Raw genomic sequence first — 18,965 nt, forward strand, 5'->3', positions numbered from 1 at the left:
CTTGCGTTTTTTTTATTGCTTTGGGCATGTATTGAAACTTGCATCTTGTTTCTTCCTCAAGAATGCCTAGGAAAGCTGTAGTTTCCAAGAAACCTAGGTCGCCTTCGTCACCATCTTCAGCCCCAAAGTTTTCTACTTCAACGGCTGCAGGACGATACAAACATAATTTTGGCACCCGTCCTATTATTTGTGAATGACCCGTGGTCATTTCCGATTTTTCATCTTTGGGGATCGAACAGATATTTACTGAGCGAGGATGGTTATCGGTGTGTCGGATGAACGGGACTGCTTATGTGGAAGTTGTTCGCGAATTATTTTGTAATGCCACAGTTTTAGAACGCTGTATTCGTTCTACTGTTCGTGGGGTGTCTGTATACTTGGACTCTGATGTTATTCGCGCTGAACTTCGTCTTCCTGATGGTGAGTTCCAGTATCCCACATCTGCTCCACTTCCTGATGTCGATGAATATGCTGGCACAGTACTGATCGAAGGGGAACGTTGGAAGGGAAACATGATGCCGCATGCGAAACTGACACCAGTGGCTCGCATGCTTCACCTATTTTGTTTGTCCAACGTTACTCCCAAGACTCGACATTCCAATATCAGTCTGGATCGTGCATTCCTTCTTCATGCAATGTTATCTAGAGTCTCTGTTGATTTGGTTGCGGTGATCTATGATTCGATTCTCATAGCTGCACAGAAAGAAGCACCTCGTGAAGGGTTACCATTTGGCATCTTTATTACGAATTTGTGCATTCAGAGTGGGGTGCGTGTGGATGCTTCGGAACCTTCCATTACTTCGCACAAACCGTTGGATCGGATTACTCTTAAGCGGAGTCAAGCTCACGACCAGTCGTCTCCTCTCAAGCCGTCCTCTTCCGCCGCTGGTCACTCATCGCACCCTAACAGTTCTGATGATAGCTCTGATGGTGACACATCTCACTCTGAAGGGGAGTTACCACAGTACTCTAATCGTTTCGATCAGCTTAGTACTCAAGTGCGGGATCCATTCATTCGGGATCGATTTACGAGCCGAGCAAGCTCGTCAGGGGACTGTACTTGACTCTGTGTTGACGATTCTTCAGCGTCAGTTTACTCCGAGTTCCTAGTCTTTGGCATTGGTGGCAAAAAGGGGGAGAGTGTCTAGGTGTCTAGGTGTGTAGGGGGGAGCATGGCAATAGGGGGAGTTTATTAGAGTCTTTCTGTCTTTCTAATCTTGCTTATAACTTTGCTTGGAGAAATTGTGAACTTTGTCTATTTAAGTACTTTTGAACTTATGCTCCATTGATAACTTGTGGTTGGATTGTTTATTCATTTCAAGTTATTTTCACTTGATCTTGGATTGGTATATGTTTATTTGCAGGGATTGATGTGCAAAATATTCTAGTCTTGTTGATTGCTCATTTGAAGTCTTTGTAATAACTTGTAACCTAGGTGTTTTGTCACAAATTGCCAAAGGTGGAGATTGTTAGGTTTTTATTTGTTGGCAATTGTGTACAAAATATTCTAAGTGTATTTTTTTCATGTATATGAGCTTTACACAAGTCTAGAATATCTCTGGTTTTAAGAATTGCAAGATTATTGGAGAAAAGCCGTCGAGTTCACACCGCGTTCACAAACGCGTTCGAACGCGGAATCTGCGTTCATACAGACAGAGAGCCGCGTTCACAAACGCGTTCGAACACGGGTACTGCATTCATACAGACAGAGAGCCGCGTTCACAAACGCGTTCGAACGCGGGTACTGCATTCACACAGACAAAAAGTCGCGTCCACAAACGCGTTCGAACGCGGGTACTGCGTTCACACAGACCGAGAGCTGCGTTCACAAACGCATTCGAACGCAACCTGAAGAATTAAAGTTGTCGCGTTCGAACGCACTCGGGCCCGTTCGAACGCACCTGAGTTCAAGTCATGTCGTTCGAACGCACCCGGGCCGCGTTCGAACGCACCAACGAAGTTTGATAAAATTGGACTTTCGTGAGTACGGATAAGACTTGGATTTGGCTCTATCTTGGAGATCATATATAAGGATTGTGAAACCCTATCTCTAGGGTGGTTGAAGAAGCATTATTGAAGGAGACTTCTTGCGGCTACATCGGTTCTTCAACTAACAAGGTTCCACTCATCTACAAAAGTTAATCTTTCGTCTTAAGGGCTATCTAGACGAAAGATCAATCTTGAGAGTTACTGAGATTGGACTTCATTCATGAGAAGCTGTGAATCGTGGGTTCTAGCGAGCAAGACTGAGAGGAACAAAGTCGTTTGGATCGACGGGTTGTTTTGTGAGTCAGTCTTGTAACTGCTACTATTCTAGTGATTGGTTTTTGATCCGAGTTTGGATCTGTGATTTTTTTTCGTTTGGGTTTTTCCACGTTAAAATCTTGGTGTTCATCTCTGCTTTCGTTTTTAATATTTCTTCCAATTTTTACTTAAGCAAACGAGCGAGATCATTGCCTAGTGTTTAGATACATATGTGTGTCTAGGGGTTTTTCAGATCACATTGATTTTAAGGAATATGTCATGAACCGATTAAGTTCGTCATCTCCTTGACGACGATCGGAGCCTCAAGAAGGACCATCGGTGGGACCTCATCGAACTGATACCCCACAGGTCTAGGTGCATCATGTGAGTGTCAATGATCCCCTCTTACCTATGCCTACACATCATCACCTACCTCCGTTACAAAACCCAAGACCGGCGGTAGTGGAACCCAAGAGGCATGCAGCACCGACCAATGCGCTTCATCGATGAGGAGGATTGGCACTTTGAGGATGAGGTTGATCCCTTTGGAGATGGTAATGGACGTGCTCGGGGATTTAGAGAAGGTGATCAACATGCACAAAGGTTTAGAACTGAACCAAGGATCTTTTGCGAACCCAACAATGCTATTCAAGGGAGAACCGCATGCTTGGACTTTCCAAAATTTCAAGACGGTGATCCAATAGATTGGGTGTTTCAAGTTGAACAATATTTTGATTGTCTAGGTATAGTGGACGATGCAAAGGTCCATATAGCAAGCTTTCACCTCCAAGGAACGACATTGCATTGGTATAGATCAGTTATTCGTGGTGGAGGATTTACTAGATGAGCTGATTTTTGTAGGAGGATTACACACAGATTTAGGACAACAGTATTAAGCAAGATGGTTCAGAGGACAATCGTATTGGAGTACCAAGTTAAGTTTGAAAGAGTTAGTAGTCGTTGCGAGCCACCTTGGCCCGAACCGACATTGATGAGCATATTTATTTTAGGGCTGCAGGATGAGATACAGGTGGATGTTCGTGCTCTTTGTCCTACTATCTTGAATAGGCCTTTTAGAAGGCCATGAGGATGAAGCAAAAGCATAAAGCTCTAAAGATGGCAGCGAAAACTAATTGGGGCAACCAAGATGGGCAGTTTGCACCTAAAAGGCCGGCTAGAAATTCTACAGGTTCAAAAACAGCGGCTGCGAGTACTAGACCACGACCACCTTTGAGGCCTTCTTCCGATGTTAGAGGAGGCACAAGACGGGTTGGAGCTCTCACACTTGCCTAGGTGAAGGAGCGAAGAGCAAAGGGCCTTTGCTTTCGATGTGATGAGCGTTTCACCCCCGGTCATCGATGTTCCAAACCGATCGGGAGTGTGATGCTAATTGTGGGTTGAGTCTTCTCTTATCGGTGTGCTCTCCATTGGTCTCCTTGTCGACATCATCTTCCTTATTTTAACCATTAATGGAGGTCTGAAGTTCGCCTAGCTCTGATACCAAATTGATGGGTTATGGTACCAAAAGATAGGCTATGGAACGATTCCTTAAAGATCTGGATTTATTATAAAAAATCAGTTCGCGCAACTGTGGGAAAATATTCATTAAATATTCTCTTGTAGTTAGAAAATTACAAAACGAAGTGGATTAGATCCGTAACTCCCTCATATAGAATTTTTGTATATTTTCTCCAAGTTGTTGATCGGTCAAGCATTTGAGTCATTCAAGCCTTTACATATTTACGCCCTTCATAGATTCGAACTTTAACTAGGATGAAAATATAAAATAATGTGGGTGATAGTGATGGTGATGGGTGGAGTGGATGTTAGGGTTAAAGATGATAATGGAGATGAAGGTGGATGGTGGATGTGGTTAAGAGATATAGACGAAGGGGAAGAAGTGGTCAAGATCCCAAAAAAGAGAGAGAACTCGACAGACGAGGGAGATTAGAAGTTAGGAGAGACTTTGCTAATGATAGAGGTGGTAGATTGGTGAAGAGGGAGGTGGGAGAGAGAATAGAGAGGAGATAGGAAGCAACAAATCAATAATCTAATAGCATAATAAATTTGGCCGCCATCCACACCTTTATAGAGGCTAGCCAACAAGCCTTGATAGCAATAACTAACCCTAATCTTAGTGCATTCCCATCGATCACATTCGAATGAACCCGATCGCATTCGAACGCACAAAAAATGTTCTTTGTATGTGTGAACTCAATAGAGGCGTTTGAACGCGCCCGACCGCGTTCGAACGCACTTTTCTTGTCCTTTGTATTTGCGAACCTGATGTAGGAATTTGCCAACTTGCCTTCGCTGCCATTTTTACAGCCTTGTGCTTTTGCTCCGTCCTCATAGCGTTCTTAGTGGCCTCCTCAAAAGTGGTAGGACGGAGAGCATGAACATCTGCCTAGATCTCCTCCTATAGCCATAATATAAAGGTGCTCATCAATGTCGGTTTGGGCCAAGATAGCTCGCACCGGCTACTAGTTCAAATTCTTCTTGGTACTCCGACACGGTTATCCTCTAAACCATTTTGTTTAATGTGCCAGCAAATTCTACATATACCACAGTCCTAAATCTGCGTGTAATCTTCTTATAAAACTCTACCCAACCAATAAATCCTCCACCTCGAATGGCCGATCGGTACCAATGCAATGCTGTTCCTTAGATGTAAAAGCTTGCCCCGTCACCTTTGGGTCCTCCGCTGTCCCTTGACAATTAAAATACTGCTCCACTTGAAACAACCAATTGATACGATCTCCCCTTAGGCTAAGACTCTATCTATCCTGATTTTCAGATTTGGACAAGATCTGACACAGAATTTTGGAAATAGATCCCAAAAGATGTAGCCGTCAGATCGATGTAAAATTTTGATATCTTGTTTCTCTGGAAAAGAGCCTTCCAACAAATCTAGTTTTAGAGAAATCGGACGGTGGGATCTCGTGATATCATCTAAGAAGTAGACAATCATCAGAGAGTCCATCTAAGGATCCGTGGATGGAGGCACGAGATCCTAGATGAAGATGGATGGTGGTGGACCGGCGTTAATGGGGTGGCACCAGTGAGTAAGTGGAGATGGAAGGATTATAGATAATGGTAGGGGTTAGGGCAAGGTGATAGATAGATTGGAAGAAGAAGGAGAAGTGGGCGCTAAGGAACTAGGGTGAGTGGCCAGTCGAGGTAGGTTAGAAGCGGCGACGCTGGGGAACAAGAGAACGAGAGAGAAGAAGATGAAGGAGACTATGGCAAAACTCCATTCATTCAACAATTATTCCATGGTTGCCATCCATACCTTTAGAGGCTAATTAAACAATTCAAAATTGGCAATTATTAACCATAAAATAGTATATTTTTACCAACCGCGTTCGAATGCGCATTTTGCGTTCTCTATATGTGCGAACGTGATGTAGGCATTCAAAAGCGCGTTCGAACGCACATTTTGCACTCTTTGTATTTATGAACCTGATATAGGCATTCGCAAGCACATTTGAACGCACTCCACCCGCGTTCGAACGCGACATATAGAAAACTTATTTTTCTATGAATAAAACACTAAAACAAGAATAAAAGACACCCCTAAAGTGTATCCATGCTCGAGACTACATCGGTGAAGCCCGAATCGTATCACCAATCCATTGGATCCCCGCCTTGGAATTTTAGAAAGTCAAAGTCTGTGATTCTCCCACGGATAGCATTGTTGAGCTCGCAAAATATCCTGGGTTCAGGTCTAAACCGCTGTGGTTGTTACTCTCCTTCTCGGAATCCTCAAACACATCCCACACCATCTCCAAAGTGAGGCTATGGGAGGTCCTCCTTGCATTAGTACTATAACGTCCCCGCCCGGCATAGGCACGTGTACGCCCACATGCCCACACGGCACGCGTGGTGCATGCGATTGGACGAGCAGGCCCTGTCACGCATAGATACTCCTGTGCACATATAATCATGACATCATCAAATAAAACCTGCTAACCTATCCATGATCACATAATTCATCACGAAATAAATTATACTAATAACTAAATAAACCTGTTGATATAAAAATATCCAAGTCCATAGTAATATACACTAGACCACTATATAATCGGGCAGAACCCACATAGGCCACAACAAACCATCAAGATACAACTAAAACAACTAATACAAGAGTATACTATGATTCGATCTGTATTATACAAATCATCGTCTAATATAAAAGAGTACAAATATTAAATACTCATACAACTCAATTTCTATATAAATTATCATCTATACCATCTCGCATCTATAGCTCACCTCATCATCGCTCTAAAATATCTTCTCAAGATATCTCAAGTCGCTATCACGTACCACATATCTGAGTGGGTTAGAAAATAAATAAAGAGAGAGTCATGAGAAAAATGCTCAGTAAATAGACCTTACCTCAAATTAGTGATGCCAAACAAAGAGTAAATCATGTACTAGATAATATGAATCAGAAATAGCATCATGTCATGAATGAATATATGAATGTATCCTCAATAATACATAGATAAAAAGTAGATAACATGTCATAACTAATAAATTGTATAATCCTCGATAATGAATAAACAAATCTCCATGTTATACTATCATCATAACTCTCTCTCAAATATAACACATGATGCATACTGACCATGACGATGTTATGATATCAAATGCAACCATATATGATGTATATATTGACTACTCGATAATCAGGTAATCAAATATTAATGAAATTATATGCATTTCTCAACATCTTAGTCATCATTGTCAGCTCTATATGTCATCATCATACTAAACCACTGTTCATAGTCAATATTCGGTACCCGGTCTCAACATCATGCCCGAAGGCTCTGAGCATACTCTGCTATCTATAAGGAGTATCTCAATTATAACCATACCCTGCCATCCACAAGGGTATCAACATCCATCCAGACCGGGCACCCCTTCTAGCTGATGGAAATCTCGTGAGGATAACTCGCCACATATGCCCTAGTACAATGCATAAGAGGAATTTAGGTAGACTAGGAATCAAGAGAAATAATAATGTAATATAGTCTTTGATCATATAGTAAACACATGCATACTCATGCTAATCTATTACATGCATACTCATGCTACAGATCAACTGAAATATAACATTATAACAGCATAATTATCTCTTATCATCTCTATATATCATCAATGTGCTCATATCCTAGATCAACCTAATCAGATGCATGATAAAATATGCTCGATTAAAATATGCCAAAATATGCATGTACATAATATATAATATAACCTAATTTGAGAAAGGCGTCTAGGGAATAAGACTACCCACTTTGATCCGAAGACGCAAACCATGTATCCCTTACATCCGCCAACCAACCGAGTGACACTCAATGCTATCAAGGTCCACGGGGTCTCAAATAAGAGGTTCGGGATCTGAAAATGTTTAAGTAACATAAAGTTAGTTGTTTATCCCATTATAATCCATTCGAGTAAAATATGATGACTTATTAGATTTTAGAATTTCTACTTATTTTTATAACTAGCAAGATTTTTAATTATAAATAAAAAATATAAATATAGATAAAAACCTAATTATAATTAAATTATATCTTGATTAATTATGGACGATGTAGTCATTACTTTATAAAATAATAAGTAAATACATAAGCCGATTATTTTATTTGTTACAAAATAATAATGTATAATAAATTATTAGAATTATTTAAAATGTATCTCATAAAAATATTAGTATATAAATTTGATAATTATAATTTACAAATCTATATATTAATCTAATAGAGATATAAATAAATAAATATGAGTATTACCTATATTTATACATAATTAATAATTGACTATACAAATTATAATTAATACTAATCATATTGAAAAATATATATTATTATTAAAATAATTAATGTCTGAATCTATTTACATTAATTAAGAAGAAAAACCTAAATAAATAACGTCAATAAAATAAATAAATAACTAATTAATTAATTAATTAAAACATTGCCATTAGGAACATTTTCCTCTAGCTTAGGTGTTTTATTTGTCAATTTCAGACAAAAAGGAGTGTGGTCTTTGTGATGACTTTTGGTGTTTTTAGTGTGATGAATTTTGGTGTGTAATAACTCTGTTTTATGCTTGACATTGTGTGCTAAATGTTTATTAATATGTTTATGGATGCTTAAGAATGATTATATACAACATGCTAATTTTCAATGTTAACTATCTAGTTCATGTTGTATTGCTATTATTCAGTTTTTGTCCAAGTTTCACCCTTATTCCTTCCACATTTATGTGCATTTGGTATAGTAGTTTTAGTGTTTTTAGAGTTTTCTACTATCAAAGCATGTGCCTTTGTCTAATATGTTTATATCCCTAGAACGAATATACTTAATGGAGTTTTTGGTGTTGTCACAAAATTGTCAAAGTGGGAGTTTGTTAGAACTTGTAATTGGTTAGTTTGTGACAAAACAAAACCCTATAAGTTGTAACTAGTTAGATTTTATTTTAAAGACCAAAAGCATAGATTGGATCTAAAAGAAGCTCTCTAAAAAAAACCCCTAGACACACGTATGCATCTAAATCCTAGGCAATGATATCAAGCAGAGATGAATGCCAAGATTTTAACGTGGAAAAACCGAAACGGAAAAAAACCACGGATCCAAACTCGGATCAAAACCAATCACTAGAATAGTAGCAGTTACAAACTGACTCACAAAACAACCCGTCGATCAAAATGACTTTGTTCCTCTCAGTCTTGCTCGCTAGAACCCACGATTCACTGCTTCTCGTGATTCATGTCCAACCTCAGTAGCCCTCGAGATTGATCTTTCGTCTAGGTAACCCTTAAGACGAAAGATTAAGCTTTTTAGAATAGTAGAACCTTGTTAGTTGAAGAACCGATATAGCCTCAAGAAGTCTCCTTCAAAATTGCTTCTTCAACCACCCTAGAGTTATGACATCACAATACTTATATAAGATCTCCAAGATAGAGCCAAATCCAAGTCTTATCCGAACTCACGAAAGTCCAAAAATTACAAACTTCTTTGGTGAGTTTGAACGTGGCCCAGGTGCGTTCGAACGGCCTGACTTGATCCTAGGTGCGTTCGAACGGGCCCAAGTGCGTTTGAACACAGCAGCCTGAATTTCATAGGTTGCGTTCGAACGCGTTTGTGAACGCTGCTCTCTGTCTGTGTGAATGCATGTGCCCGTGTTCGAACGCGCTTGTGAACGCAGCTCTCGGTCTATGTGAATGCATGTACTCGCGTTCGAACGCACTTGTGAACGCAGCTCTCGGTCTGTGTGAACGCATGAGCCCGCGTTCGAACGCGCTTGTGAACGTTGCTCAGTGTCTGTTTGAACGCATGAGAACACTATGAACGCGGTGTGAACGCGATGTGAACTCATAAACTTTTCTCCAATAATCTTGCAATTCTTCAAAACAGATATTTTCTAGACTTGTATAAAAGCTCATATACATGTATAAATACACTTAAAATATTTTGTACACAATTGCTAAGAATAAAAACCTAACAATCTCCCCCTTCGGCAATTTGTGAGAAAACATCTAGATTACAAGATATTACAAAGAATTCAAAATGAGCATTCAACAAGTCTAGAAGATTTAGCATATCAATCCCTGCAAATAAAAATATACTGATCCAAGATCAAGTGAAAATAACTAGAAGTGAAAAAATAATTCAAACACAAGTTCACAAGTTCTTCAAGCAAAGTTATTAGCCAGTAAACTTAAACTAGTAAACTCCCCTACACTAGTAAACTCCTAAACTCACTCCGAACATCTAACTCTCCCCCTTTTTGACACAAATTCCAAAGACTAATAACTAGGAGGAAACTGACGATGAAGAATCGACAACACGGAGTCGAGCTCAGTCCCTTGACGAGCTTGCTTAGCTCGTAAATTATTCACGGCCGAATGTAAGTCCTACACCTGAGTGCTAAGCTAATCAAATTAGTCAGAGAACTGTGGTAACTCCCCCTCAGGATGATATGGAATCATCGTTAGAACTGTCAGCAGAACTATCGAGGTGTGATGGACGTCCAGCGGCGAAAGAGGAGGATGCCTTGAGAGGAGACGGCTGGCTAATCATGAGCTTGACTCTGCTTAAGTGTTATCCGATCCAACGATTTTTGAGCAGTAAGAGAAGCTTCTGAGGCATCCACTCGTACCCCACTCTGAGTGCACAATTTGGTAATAAAAATACCAAACCGCAACCCTTCACAAGGCGCTTCTTTTTGTGCAGCTGTCAAAATAGAATCATATATTACAGCAACCAAATCAATAGAAATCCCCGACAGCATCGCATGAAGGAGGAAGGCTCGATCCAGACTAATACTTGAATGTCGAGTCTTGGGGTTGACGTTGTTAAGACAAAACAGGTGTAGCATGCGAGCCACTGAAGTTAGTTTCGCATGAGGCATCATGTTTCCTTTCCAATGTTCCCCTTGTATTAACACATTACTAGCATAGTCTTTAACATCAGGAAGCATATCAGAAGATGGATACTGGACCTCACCATCAGGAAGTTGGAGTTCAGCACGAATGACATCAGAGTCCAAATATACTGAAACCCCACGGATGGTTGACCGTATACAACGTTCCAAAACAGTGGCATTGCTAAAAAAATTCCCTGACAACATCCACATATGCTGTCCCGTTCATCCGACATACGGATAGCCATCCTCGTTCAGTAAATATCTGTTTGATCCCCAAGGCGCAAAAATTAGAAATGACAACTGGCATTTCACAGATAATAGGTCGAGTGTCAAAATTATGTTTATATCTCCCTGCAGCAGTAGATGTAGAAAACTTGGGAGCCGAAGATGGTGAGGAAGGCGGCCTTGGTTTCTAGGAAACTGTAGCTTTTTTAGACATTCTAGAGAAAGAAACAAGTCACAAGATTCAACACATGCCCAAAGCATACAAAAAACTAACAAGAAATCCAAAAAATTCTAGAAACCATGAAGACCCTAAGTGAAATCTATCTTCCACCTGAAAAAGCTAAGTTATCACGTTCAATCGCTCAAGAAACATCAAGATATTAACTCTAACGTGATCAAAACTCGAAAATGCACGAAATCAATCAAGATCAAGAGACTCAATTGAATATAAATAAGAAATTTGATGGATGATCATACCTCGCAAAAAGTGAAGAAAAAAACTTGAAGTTTTCGCCGAAAGACACTAGATCCGGAGGAGAACTACCCTTTAAAAGAGTTTAAAGTGAAAATTTTCATGGAAAAGATAAAGATCTTGAAGATTTGGGAGGGAGAAAATAAAGGGTTTCTAGGGTTTGGAAGATGGAAGATGAAAACCCTTGAGTTCGGATGTAATATTTAAAGAACCCCCCGAGTGCGTTCGAACGCACTAGTCTGCGCGTTCGAACGCACTAGTCACCGGGTTCGAACTCAAGAAGTCTGCGTTCGAACGCCCCTTTTTTTTCTTTTTTTAAGTAAAAAGTCTAAAAAAATAAAAAATCTTTTTGGAGATGCACTTCTAGAAATTCAAAATAGATTTAAGACATAGAATATGACAATCAAATGAAATAAGTCATACACAGATCAATCAAATCATCAAAAGCATATTATAATCAATTCTAATGCATCACTCAAATTTAAATTAATCTTGATTGATCATAACAATATGCATATGCAAGTTGAGCATACATAACATGAAACATTCTTCTTCAATAAACTTTCTTATTTAAACAATGATGCAACACAGTAGTCAAACTGACTTAGTATTTAAATTTGCACTTTTCGACTTATTCTCCATAACAGAACAGGAATTTTTTTTCTAATTTTGTTTACTTAAACCATATAGGTGCAATGATGGCTTTCACACATGAGTAAGTAGCCCTTTTCTTGTAGTACATATCAAACAATATGCAAGAAGATATTTACATTTTTTTTTTTTTAATTTGCAAGCAATGTACTGAGTCAAACTGAACTCTAAATAAGATGACTTTCACACTAACTCATTGTAGCCTTTTTCATTGATCTTTTATGAACAAATTTTTTATGACTAAGCATGAGATCAAACTGTGCAAATCAAAGTCAATAGTGAGCTATTTAAAAAAATATTTCATGATATAATGCTCACTCAAGAATATACACATGTTATGAGTGCATTAAATTTAGTTTAATTATCATAGAAATCGAGAAAGTGAATAAATTAGAAATGATACAATATACTACAAGATGACAAAATTGACTATAATAACTCATAATCAAGAAAAAAAATTATATTTATATGTGAAGAATATATTATTGAATCTAGGAGTGCATCAATTTTTTTTTATAAAAAATAAAACTCTCGACAAATCTGAAATTAAAACCAAAGAGAAAATTTCAAAGTAAAAGAAAACCTAAAAAAAATGAAATGAGATAATAAAAAAATTCTCGCAAACCAAAACAAAAAGAAAATCAGTCCAAAGCACAAATCCCTAAAGAACTACGAAGATACTCAAATCTCTATATATCCAAAGGTTTTGTAAACAAATCTCCCAACTATTTCTCCGTCTCAACATGTTCCAATGCTATTATTTTGTCTTTAACCAACTCGTGTATAAAATGATGTCGGATATCAATATGTTTTGTACGCGAGTGTTGAACAAGATTTTTTGATATATTAATAGCACTCATGTTGTAACAATAAAGCACCATAGTATCTTTTTCAATGTCGTAATATTTGACCATCTATTTCATCCATAATAACTGAGAACAACAACTTCCCGCTGCAATATACTCGGCCTCTGCAGTAGATAAAGATATTGAGTTTTGTTTCTTACTATGCCAAGCAACCAGATTGTTTCCAATATAAAAACATCCACCTAAAATATCCTTACCTAGTTTGGTAGTTGCACTTATAAGAGTTCTAGTATGTTTTGTATTTTTAAACCGTATTTAATCATAAGATTTTTAGCATACTTGGTTTGAGCGATAAATATCCTTCTTTCCAATTGAGTAATTTGAAATCCCAAAAAAAACTTCAACTCACCCATCATGCTCATCTCAAAATGACTGTGAGATCTGCAAACTCCTTAGCTAAAGATTGACTCATTGCCCCGAAGACAATGTCATCCACATATATTTGTTCCACAACTAAACTCTTGTGCACATGTCTAATGAACAATGTCTTGTCCACTCCCCCTCGAGTGAACCCCACATCTACTAAAAAAGTAGTCAACTTTTCATACCAAGCTCTTGGGGCTTGTTTTAGACCGTAGAGGGCCTTTTTCAGTTTAAACACATGAGAAGGAAATTTTTGATCTTCGAACCCCTTCGGTTGTTCCACATAAACATTTTCATTCAGGGTACGATTCAAGAAAGCACTTTTAACATCCATTTGAAACAATTTAAATTTTAAATGACAAGCAATAGCAAGCGGTATACAAATAGATTCTAATCTAGCAACAGGAGCAAATGTCTCATCAAAATCTATACCCTCAACCTGAGTATATCCCTGTGCTACGAGTCTAGCTTTATTTCGAACTATATTGCCATGTTCATCACTTTTATTCTTGTAAATCCATTTTGTTCCAATGACATTCACATTCTTAGGTCTAGGAACTAAATACCAAACATCATTATTAGAAAATTGCTCTAATTTCTCATGCATCGCATTAACCCAAGAATCGCCTAACAATGCTTCCTTCACATTTTTAGGTTCAAAAGAAGATGTATAACAAGTAAATGATACCTCACTTTGAATTTGTCGTCTTGTCTTAATTGATTCAATTACGTCTCCAATCACTTGTGACAGTGGATGATCTGATTTCACTCTGGCAGATGGTTCTGGTATGTTGCGGTCATCTTTGTTCATTTCAACTTTGTCCTCGTCCTGATTCTCAATTTCTAGATCAAGCTCCTTTCCTATTTCTTCGTCATATGTATCTGCAGAAACAGAAATAGGAGTAGCTTCAGTTAAATTAGTCGTGGATTCATCTATACCCTCAACCTGAGTATATCCCTGTAGAGGGCCTTTTTCAGTTTAAACACATGAGAAGGAAATTTTTGATCTTCGAACCCCTTCGGTTGTTCCACATAAACATTTTCATTCAGGGTACGATTCAAGAAAGCACTTTTAACATCCATTTGAAACAATTTAAATTTTAAATGACAAGCAATAGCAAGCGGTATACAAATAGATTCTAATCTAGCAACGGGAGCAAATGTCTCATCAAAATCTATACCCTCAACCTGAGTATATCCCTGTGCTACTAGTCTAGCTTTATTTCGAACTATATTGCCATTTTCATCACTTTTATTCTTATATATCCATTTTGTTCCAATGACGTTCATATTCTTAGGTCTAGGAACTAAATACTAAACATCATTCCTAGAAAATTGCTCTAATTCCTCATGCATAGCATTAACCCAAGAATCGTCTAACAATGCTTCCTTCACATTTTTAGGTTCAAAAAAAGATGTATAACAAGCAAATGATACCTCACTTTGGATTTGTCGTCTTGTCTTCATTGGTTCAGTCACGTCTCCGATCACTTGTGACAGTGGCTGATTTAATTTCACTCTAGCAAATAGTTCTAGTACGTTGCGTCATCTTGTGTTCATTTCAGCCTTGTCCTCGTGCTGTTTCTCAATTTTCAGATCAAGCTCCTTTCCAATTTCTTCGTCATGTGTACCTGTAGAAATAAAAATAGTTGTAGCTTTAGTTATATCAGTAGTTGATTCATTTATAATAACAATAGCAGATTCTATAACAGTAGAAGTGCCAATATTAAATAATCTGTAGGCTCTACTATTATTAGAATACCCTAAGAAGATGCCCTCACTACTCCTAGTGTCAAATTTAGTCAAATGTTCTCGATCACGTAAGATATAGCATTTACTATCAAATACTCAAAAATATTTAATACTAGGTTTCTTACTTTTCATATTTCATATGCAGTTATTTTTATACCTAGTCTTAGATAAACACGATTTATCACATGTACCGCTGTATTGACCGCCTCTGCCCAAAACCTTTGAGTAACCTTTTTAGCGTGAAGCATAACCCTAGCCATTTCCTACACAACTCGGTTCTTTCTTTCCACAATCCCGTTCTGTTGTGGAGTTATAGGAGCTGAAAATTCATGTTGAATACCAAGAGAATCGCAAAATATGGAAAAAAAATTATTTTTAAATTCTCTACCATGATCAGAACGAATCCTAACTAGAGTAGTAGATTTTTTATTCTGCAATTTTAAGCATAATGATTTAAAAATTTCAAAGATTTCAAACTTCTCACGTAAAAAGGCAACCTAGGTATATCTGGAGTAATCATCGACCATTAAGAATATATATTGCGCTTACCTCTAAGACTTTCTGTTTTTGTTGGACCCATTAAGTCCATGAGAACTAATTGTAGCACACGGTCAGTGGTAGCTGCATTTACCTTTTTGTGTGAGATTCTAATTTGTTTTCCAATTTGACACGAACCGCACACTCTTTTTGACATTTCTTTCATCTTAGGTATTCCTCTTACCACTTCTTGTTTGGACAGATTAAATAATTTCTTGTGATTCACATGTCTAAGATGTTGATGCCAAAGATCTGCAATGTTGAAAGAGACACTGTTACATTTCAGTTTATGTGAAGTTCCAACAACATAGCAATTATCAGATATTCTAGATCCATAACATATAACATTACCATCATGATCTAGAATAGTACAATTATTTTTGGAGAATTTTACCTCATAATCTTCATCACAAAATTGACTGATGCTAAGTAGATTTGCTTTCAAGCCCTTAACATAAATAACATTTTTAAGAATAGGAACCCCTCAAGAATTTACCTTTTCTTTACCTATTACTTTGGATGAATTTCTATCTTCGAATGTCACAACTCCCCCTTCATGTTCTTCGAGATTAGAAAATAAGGACTTGTCACTCGACATATGTCTTGAACAGCCACTGTCTAAATACCACAAATTAGAATTTAAATCTTTCAAGGCTTATGCACAACATAACATTTCAAATCACTTTTCTTGACCCATATGGCCTTTGTTTTCATCCTATAAATGAAAGCACTTCTAGGTTTTTACAAAAATTTACAATGAGGTCGAATATGCCCTAGAATGTCACAATGAAAGCATGTCAGAACAAACCCTTTTCTACTCACTTTTTGTTGAGGAGTGTGACTAAAGTTTACCTTTGGCGCCGCTAAAGAGTTACTAGATTGTTGATTAAACTTCAGTTTAGAGACATTTATCCATGATTGCTTTGAAAATACGGTTGATGACCTCAAGTTATCTTCATTTTGTATACCTGCAGAAACAAAGACAGTTTTATTATTATTTGAATTACTAGAGTATCCAATACCATACGTATCTTTTCCAGAAATCGGAGCTTTTAAAATTTCATCTAGTTTGTTCTTCCCTTTAAGAAATATCACTTCTTTCTGCAATTGCTCTAGTTCAACTTCATCAGTCTTCATCTTATTTTTCGCATTGCCAAGTTGTTATAAAAGGTTTTTGACACATTCAAGTTCCAATTTGTACTTTTCCTCAAATTGATTTCTTTCTGATTTGATTATCTTGAGTCGTTAAAGTAGTCTAAGATTACTCTTCTTGAGTTTAAACGACTCCAGGTACAAGTCATTATATGCCTTTTGTATTTTAGATTCATCTTCCTTAGTTGGTAACATATCATGATCATCTGTACTATTAGTATCATCTATAGAGTCAGTATTAAGAAGAGAGGAGGCAAAAGCTACAAAGTTTTCTTCATTTTTCTCAGAATCATCATTAGATCCATCTAAGTCATCCCAAGTGACTTTCATAGCTTTACCCTTCCTCTTAAGATGATTAGGGCATTCTTGTGCAATGTGTCCAAAACTAGAATATTCAAAACATCGAACTTTTTTCTCAGAATTCTTATTTTTTGTTTGACATTGTTGTTGCTTACCCCTGTATTCGAACTCATAGTATTCTTCTTTTTCACAAAAGATTTGTTTTTCTCAAGTTTTTCAGCATTCAACTTGTTTGGCTTTCGAAATAATTTATTAAACTTTTTGACAAACATAGCCAACATCTCAACATCTAAATCACATTCATCATCAGGCTCCTCTATATTTTGTTCAACTGTGGATAGGGCCATCCTTTTGGACTTCCTCAGTTTTGAAAGGCTGGACTCAAATGTTTGTAGATTCCCTACCAATTGTTCAACTTTAATAGAATCGATGTCCTTACTTTCCTTAATAGCTGTAACTTTCGCCTGAAACCTTTATGGAAGAGACCTAAGGATCTTACGAATAATTTTGTTTTCAGGAATTTTCTCTCCTAGGTTGAAACTTGAGTTGACTATATCACTCATCTTTGCATAGAACTCATCAAATATCTCATTCTCCTCTATACGTAGAGTTCCAAAACTAGTAGTCAACCTCTGAATTCTAGGACCATCCAAGCTTCTTTTGCTATCTCATAAGTGGAAATTCTTCTAAATTCTTCCGAGGAAATATAACTAAAAATTGCATTTATTGCCTTGCTATTCCATCCAACTTTTTCATAATCTGTCCTATCCCATGACTCTATCAATTTTTCAGCAAGTTTATCATCCACCATGTACATTGGTGGACTCCAACCGTTCACTACGGCAAACCATACTCGCTCGTCTATAGACTTCAATTAAGCTCTCATCCTAGCTTTTCAATATCCATAATTTGATCCATCTAGAATAGGAGGTCTAATAGACGATGGTCCATCTCTATAAAAATCCATGCCTAGATCTCTCTCTACGAGTGAGAGAACCTGCTCTGATACCAATTGAAAAAACCCCTAGACACACGTATGTATCTAAATCCTAAGCAATGATATTACTAGTTCGATTAAGTAAAAGTTCGAAGAAATATTAAAAACGAAAGCAGAGATCAATGCTAAGATTTTAACATGGAAAAACCGAAACGGGAAAAAACCACGGATCCAAACTCGGATCAAAACCAATCACTAAAATAGTAGCAGTTACAAGACTGACTCACAAAATAACCCGTCGATCCAAACGACTTTGTTCCTCTCAGTCTTGCTCGCTAGAACCCACGATTCACTGCTTCTCGTGATTCATGTCCAACCTCAATAGCCCTCGAGATTGATCTTTCATCTAGATAGCTCTTAAAATGAAATATTAAGCTTTTTAGAGTAGGAAAATATTGTTAGTTGAATAACTGATGTAGCCTCAAGAAGTCTCCTTCAAAATTACTTCTTCAACCACCCTAGAGTTAGGGCATCACAAAACTTATATAAGATCTCCAAGATAGAGCCAAATCCAAGTCTTATCCAAACTCATGAAAGTCCAAAAATTACAAACTTCATTAGTGCGTTCGAACGTGGCCCGAGTGCGTTCGAACGGCCTGACTTGATCTCAGGTGCGTTTGAACGAGCCCAAGTGTGTTCGAACGCAACAGCTTGAATTTTATAGGTTGCGTTCGAACACGTTTGTTAACGCTGCTCTCTGTCTATGTGAATGCATGTACCCGTGTTCTAACGCGCTTGTGAACGCAGCTCTCGGTCTGTGTAAACGCATGTACCCTCGTTCAAACACGCTTGTGAACGCAGCTCTCGGTATGTGTGAACACATATACCCGCGTTCGAACGCGCTTGTGAACGTAGCTCTCGGTCTATGTGAACGCGTGAGCCCGCATTCGAACGCGCTTGTGAATGCTACTCTCTGTCTGTGTGAATGCATGAGAACGCACTCGAACGCAAGTGTGAACGCGATGTG

The sequence above is a fragment of the Typha latifolia genome, chromosome 5, assembly GCF_019914945.1.
Source record: "Typha latifolia isolate L0001 chromosome 5, TyphaL0001v2, whole genome shotgun sequence".
Lineage (NCBI taxonomy): Eukaryota > Viridiplantae > Streptophyta > Magnoliopsida > Poales > Typhaceae > Typha > Typha latifolia.